Raw genomic sequence first — 7,291 nt, forward strand, 5'->3', positions numbered from 1 at the left:
CAGAGTGTGGAGTGGGGATACTGGGTGCAGAAAATGGGCGTAAAACAAATCGTCTCGGATGTCAAGTAAGCAATCTTGTGTTTACCATCTAAACTTCATTTGTTGTTAAAAGCCCTCCCTCCACCCAGCAGATTTCTTCTACTCAAGCTGTTTCTAAATTGTCTTTGTTTTTTTGTGGATTTTTTACGTATTTTTTTTCTCCGTGACTCTCTCTCTCTTCATTGCATTATGTATACGTGCATGCACATTGCATGTGTGTGCGCGCGTGTGTGTGTGCATTTGTGTATGGGATTCCAACTGTAGAATCATGTGTGAGAGCATTGTAGAGTATGAGAATCAAAGAAGTAGATTGGATGGGACAGAATAGAGCAGTGGAAATATCGCTAAAGTGGTATGACATCAGTGAAGTGAAGTAAAGTTCAGTTATTTCTGCAACTTTTCATGATACAAAAAATGGAAAAGAAAAACAAGGGAAGCAAAATGCATTTAACATGAAATGCATGATAAATAAACGTGGTATACAATGAAAAATTTGAAGATATATATGATAATATTGTCATATATATATTGAAATATCATCGATTGATATTTTTTTTCAAAGTGAATTAGCTAAAAGAATGAATCGTTCATTTACAGTGGCATTGTCTAAAATGACTCTATTTTCATGTGATGAAATACATTATAATTACTACACTCATTTTCTTCAGCTTGCCACAAGACTCACTGATGCATGCTGTTTACAAAAATGATTAAAACAAACACATGTTAAAGGGGCTGTAACAAATAGCAAAGTTACTTGATGGGATGACTGTTGTGCATGCCTAATTAAAATACATTTTTGAAAGGTTCATGAATGGATAAAAAGACAATTTAGGAATGATAAGGGTCTCCCATGAGCTTGGATTGTTAGCAGCTTTATTTAGCGTGCTTTCAATATTGAAAATAAAAGGCATTGTAGAGCACATTGATTGAATGATACATAGTTCATGAAGACAGAAAGTCAAGTTCTCAACTCTAAACCATGGAGTACCAAAATGTGATGTCATAGTGACTCATCGCCATGGAAACTGGTTCTAAGCAAGCTCATCTGGCTCAGTCTGAACACTTTTGCTGCTAGCCATGCTTGTACCTGGTTTGAACCCAAGCTATAACAAAAAGACTGTGACATAATTGCTTAGGTATGCCTGCTCTATTCAGCTTCATATTACATATTGTTCAAGAATACTGTATGCCATATATATTTTGTATACTATTTTGGAAATTGGGACTCCTTTAGACAATTTGTGACTGTGCATCACAAAACTAACAAAAAGTTGCTTGCACTGATTTTGTGTGCGGGCTTAAAAATAGCTGAAATGGGTCAATATTGTCAATCCTGAGTTTTTCATATTTTCTGAAAGGGCAGGACTTCTTCTACATTATGGCAAAGTTTCAGATTATAAAACAAATGGGAAATTGTTTTCTTAGCAGTTTTTATTGATTTTTTTTTTGAAGAGTAGTGTGGTTAGATGTGTCTTCTAAAGAGTGCCCCCTTCAAATTTTCTTGAAAACCCTTCACACACTCTTCACTTTAAACTTTAATAACTTTTGAAAGGATAATGCTACTGCTTTGAAAGTTGATATTAGGCATGGATAGAATGTGTTAATAGAGCATAATCAATTTCAGCTTAATTTCATAATCCCTTCATTGTTGCAGTGTTTTATTTCCTGTTTTTATCCCATTCATTGCACAGCTAATTCTAACATGGCTTGATATTAAGCGCTTGAATAGACCCTCTACTTTGGAGCCTCTTTTCTCAGTAAACACTTTTCCATGTCTTTTTAATACTTAGATAGAATTAATAATAGAATTGAGTTATACATCTTTCAGAATCTGTCCTTATGAACTGAATATCCAAGTCTGGCAACTTTTTGTTGGTTTTGTGATGCAGGGTCACATTTCAAGGATGGTTGAATCTCTAGATCCAGAACCACGGAGACAGGATAAGAATAAGCATTTTACTGTTTTGTTTTTAGGATAGTTAAAAAATGAATGATGGGAAACATTCCAAATTGATCAAATCGATGATCATTGTATCGTCCACTTTGGCTGGAGGCAATGTGAGGGTAAGCTGTTTGCATATTTTAATCAATTTGAGATAATTATTCTCCATTTCTGACAACATGATCAATAGTGGGCAATCATTTTCTAGGTGTACATAGTGTTGATGGTACTGACCAATCAGTACTTAATGGTATGTGAGTGATTTTTGTGTGTGAACAACCAGCGATCTCTCAATTATTCATCAGTCATTCAATGTATGACAATATTGCATACAACACCCAAATGTAATATCCAGTGGAAAACATGATTAAATGACTAAGTGTAAGAGCCATTTACCAAGCATGTCAAAAGCTTTTTTTTTAAATCAATAAGTCATTTTTAACTACTTTTTTCAATTGGCTACCATATGCTACATGCACTCAGTAAAATCAAAATAAAGACTCATATATCTTTTAGTATTGTTTAGCAGCTGAACACCACATGTTGCCTATACCATTATGGATTGATAATGCTACGTTCCTATTGTGCATGAAATATGTGTTCATGTGTAATCCCAAGAGAAAATACTGCCATTTAAAAAGGGCTGCATCATCTCAAATTACTGTGCAGGCTTCAAATGCTTCAGAAACCTTAAATAAAGTCCTCACCGGTGGGTCCTCGACAGCCTGAGATTGGACGGGACAGACCTCCAAATGAGCCATTGATTTTTCGTCCTCGCCCAGCTGCAGGGAAATCTTCCAGGAAATCAATATTTTCATTTCGTGCATTTTCCGCAGCGTTGTCCCCGGTCTTCGCTCGGCCGTTGCCCATGTAGAGCTGTGCCACGCCAGCTTGATCAAATCCCCTCCCCCCCCCCCCCCTTCTAAAATGTCACGATTGATGGCCATACAATATCATCCTCATCGCCGGAATCTGAAAGACTTTGATTTTGCGTAAGCAGCATCGATGCCTAATCTCTCGGGCAGACGGCCACTCGTAGAAAGAAGACTCTTTAAATTCTCAAGGTACCAAACATCAAACAAGAGATGAGTAAAAGTATTCCTACTGCACCAGATTGGGAGTCTGTGAGTTAAACAGGTGTGGAATAAGCACTAATAGCCCAATTATCAATCCCCCATGCACACAATAGAAGTTTGATTTGTTCTCATACTAAGTTACAGAACTGCAGCCTGCTTCCCAAAGGCAATTCTCTTGCTTGGCGTCATTTTCCTTCTGTATACGGGAAGATATACTATATAGGAATTCAACAAATAGCAGATGTCTCCTTTTTTTTTCATCTGGTTAAACCCATTCTGTGTCTTTGTGCTAACTGGTATGTCTCCTGGCAAGTGCTTGTTGTTGTTGTTGCTGCTGCTTTTTTTCTTTTTGTTGCTTTTTTTCTTTTCTGTTTTCCTCTCACCTGGCTGAACATGTATGTCTGAAAACTTGAAAGTGGTCACAGGATGGGATCAGTCAATCAAATCAAATCAGATCCCTACTGAATCACTGTTTGTTTGCGTCCCATGAATGCAGTCACCTGATCTTTGGTTTGTCAAACTTTTATCATGGCCGAGGTTCGGGGGGGGGATGGCAGAGTGGGTGACAGATTAATAGCACATTAATTGCCTGTAAAGTAGCTTTTTAAAGAATTTTTTTTTTACCCGAGGAGTGGCATACAAAGAGTTAGTAAAGCAGTTTGCACATGCTACACAACCATATCAATTTCGTGTGATATATTTACCAAATTGATCTCTTCTAGCATTTTCAATCCCATTTGACTTTCTTCTTTGATTGCCTGGCTTGGTAATTGCTTCTTATCTTTTAGCTCACCTGAGCCAAAAGCTCAAGTGAGCTATTGCGATCGTTCTTCGTCGGACGTCCGTCGTTCGTTGTCCGTCATGCGTCGTCCGTAAACTTTTTACATTTTCATCTTCTCCTTGGAAACCATAAGACTGATTTTTGCCAAACTTGGCAGGTAGCATCCCTAGGGGGTTAGGATTTCAATTTGTTAAAATGGGCACCATGTCCCAAACAGGGGCCCCTAGGGGGGCCCAAACCCGGCAACATTAAGGAATCTGTAAAAATCTTCTTCTCTAGAACCAGAGTTAGTACATTAATGACTGTAGTTCCAAGTTTGTTCATGGCAGATCCAGGGGTGCCCCCCTTGGGGCGGGGGGGGGGGGGGGTGTGGAGAGGTCCAAATGGAGCCTAAATTGTACATTTTCATCTTCTTCTTGAGAACCTCATGACCCATTTTCACCAAACTTAGCAGGCAGCATCCCAAGGGGCATAGGATCTGAATTTGTTCAAATGGGCACCATGTCCCACCTGGAGGGCCCCAAGGGACCAAACCTCCCAAACTTATGGATTCTTTAAAAATCTTTTCTAGAATCAGAAGTGAAAGAGCTAAGTTAATACTATGAGTTAGTACATTAATAACTGTATTTTCAAGTGTGTTCATAGCAGATCCAGGGGTGCCCCCCCCCCTTTTTTTTTTGCGGGCAGGGGGAGGGGTGGGGAGGTCCAAATTGGGGCCTAATTTGTACATTTTCATCTTCTTTTTGAAAACCTCATGATGGATGTTCACCAAACTTGGTAGGTAGCATCCCTAGGGGGTTATGATCTCAATTTCTTAAAATGGGCACCATGCTCTACCCAGGGAGGCCCCAGGATGGCCCAATCCCCCCAAATTAAGGAATCTTTAAAAAAGTGCTCTTCTCTAGAACCAAAAGGGATAGAGCTAAAATTGATACTAGAGTTGGGGGGGGGTCCAAATTTGGGATCTAATTGCACATTTTCATCTTCTACTTGAGAATGCCTGGTCAAATTTTAGTAGAGCTGTGAATAATTTAGATTAGTGACTGCGTGAAAGGTGAACTTGCGATACTCAGGTGAGCACTAGACCCTTGGGTCTCTTGTCTATTAAGGGGGGGGGGGCAGTGAATGATAAAGTAGGTGTTTCAAATCTGCATCTTTTTTTGCATCCACAAACTTTCTCAGACAGTGTACTGTATATGCTGAATGTTTTGTGAGGTTTTTAATTTGGCAAATTTCACGAGTCAGGTGCTATTTGCGAATTTAAAGACACATGAAAATATTGACTCTGATTCCAATATGAATGTGATGTGCACATATACATGAATTTCTCCGTTCAGTATTATATTCCACAATCTAGAATTTAACCACTTGCAAAATCATTGGGAAATCCCAATTCACGAAAATGAAGACCCCCTGAATATATGGCATATACAGTATGTTTGTGTTTTTAATTCTATATGATGCTATGCCAATTTTAGAGATTCAAATAATATTTTGCTCATGTCTTTGTACCCAGTTGTCTCTTTATATTCTTACAGAACACTTCAATCCTGCTTTTAAAAAAAAGCCACAAAAAAAAACTCTCATATCCTCCCATCTGTCTGTCCAACTTGTAATCATCCTCTCATCCATCCAGGATTGAAGAGAATCCAGATACTCACATCCATCTACCCTTTTGTCTTACCTCTTTTCAGAGAGAGAGAGGGGGGTAAAAAACACATCAACTAAAAAGTCAGGGCTGAAAATACCTGCTGCTCCTAAACAATGATTTGGAAGCAGGTGGTGTGCCTCCGATTAGAGTTGAGAGTTTTAGAAATGATGATTAACCCTGTCTATGTCAGGAGCTTTGGACAGTATGAACAATACTATGAGAATTTCTGTGTCAATCGACACTCTAGGCTGGCAAAGGGTTAAAGAGGATGCCACTCCCCATCTGCCACCCCCATCCTTCAAGATGGATCTCGCCACAATTCTTCATCATCATCCCCAGTCTTCATCCTTCCCCCAGCACCCCTATAGTACCTCCCCCTTCCCGTAGATTTCAGAATCTGTCAAAGAACCTGTCCATCAGGTGGAAAGCTTGGCTAATTGTCAGCGTCTGATCTACATGGTGTGCTATCATTAAAAAATGGAAATGTTTAGACAGTCGCTTTACAAACATTTACACTTTATTGTCTCTCTCGAAATATAAGTTTTTTAGGCGTGACATTAGGCGAGAAAAAAAAAACATCAAGAGATTCAGTTCCATTCACGTCAAACTGAAATAAAGTTTTGACATACACCAAATAACACATGACAGTACAAATGCACACATATAAGCTCTTATCCTCACACACATGCAAGCACACACACACAGACATACACATAGCAGGCACGTGAGTGTGTTAAAAGCAGTTTTACTCCATTGAAATGTCTAGATTTCTAGTTGTCATCACAATACAGTTGCCTTTCCTGTGTCAGTAGATGATTTGAATGGGATTTGACCTTACCAAGCCATGGACCTCGGCTGCGCTATATCCCATTGATAAATACACAATATTCCACCTAATACTGAGTATAAGTCTGTTCTACATGTCGCTATACAGCTCAGTGCATCCCGACAATCGGGTAGAGAACTCAAATCTTTGCTTTTCCCGAACTGAATGTGGGGGGTGCTGTTCTACATGACTGCCGATGAATTAAGGCACCCACAATAGAATGTACATTTACAATGTTTTTTTCATAATTATGTTGTTATTTTTTTTTCTTTCCTCTCTTTCTGTTGCTATATAAGAAGACCGGCAAAATGCAGAGCCAATCAATCAGATCGGCTTCTTGTGTAAATGCGACATATCTTGGAGCAGTTAGTAGCAAAGGCTGGTTTTATATGCGTGTAGCTGGTTGTTTAGAACACTGCAGGTACCATGTCCCACCACAGTTTTTGTATGTTTTTCTCTATTTCAAGGCAGAGTGTTTTGGTCGGTAGAAAAACAAATCTCGACCCTCATTCTGTCAGACCGCCTATACAAGAAGAGACTGCGTGGCCAGTCTGTTTGTCATTTTGTCCATCGCTTGCGTTGAGTCCAGTAGTAATACATTGCACCTTCCTTTGTTCCATTTCAGGATAGCTGCGGCTTTTAATCGTGTTTGCCAGCCCTCAACTGTGGCTATAACTGACACAAGATCGGTAAGTCAATCTTTACTACAGAAACCTCTTTATTTTTATTTTTTGCCCACCCCTCTTCGTGAGTGAGTGATTTTTCCACAGATTGTGTTTGTTGTTTTTGTCTGGTTTTCCTTGGAATTCTGGAATTGAATTGTGTAAGTTCATCTACTATTTAAAGTGATTTGAAATGCTCTTGTGGTATATTTTCCTGCTTGTTTTTAATAGGAATTCTGTGTCTTTATATTCATCAAGATGTCTGCAATATATCTACATGGTGCAGTGACAGAGGTTGATGAGTTTGTTTC

The 7,291-nt window shown here is 39.0% G+C and overlaps 1 long non-coding RNA gene across 1 annotated transcript in view; it reads left to right on the top strand.

Moving 5' to 3' along the window:
• The window catches only part of LOC139734538 (uncharacterized), a 233,042-nt gene extending 226,035 nt beyond the window's left edge, over positions 1–7,007 (top strand). The window contains exon 4 of the long non-coding RNA XR_011711166.1: positions 6,944–7,007. This is a non-coding gene — a long non-coding RNA (uncharacterized lncRNA). The remainder of the gene's footprint in view (positions 1–6,943) is intronic.
• Positions 7,008–7,291: the final 284 nt, after the last annotated feature.

The sequence above is a fragment of the Diadema antillarum genome, unplaced genomic scaffold (genome assembly GCF_040938485.1).
Source record: "Diadema antillarum isolate AM-2024a unplaced genomic scaffold, OU_Dant_1.0 seq00000532_RagTag, whole genome shotgun sequence".
NCBI lineage: Eukaryota > Metazoa > Echinodermata > Echinoidea > Diadematoida > Diadematidae > Diadema > Diadema antillarum.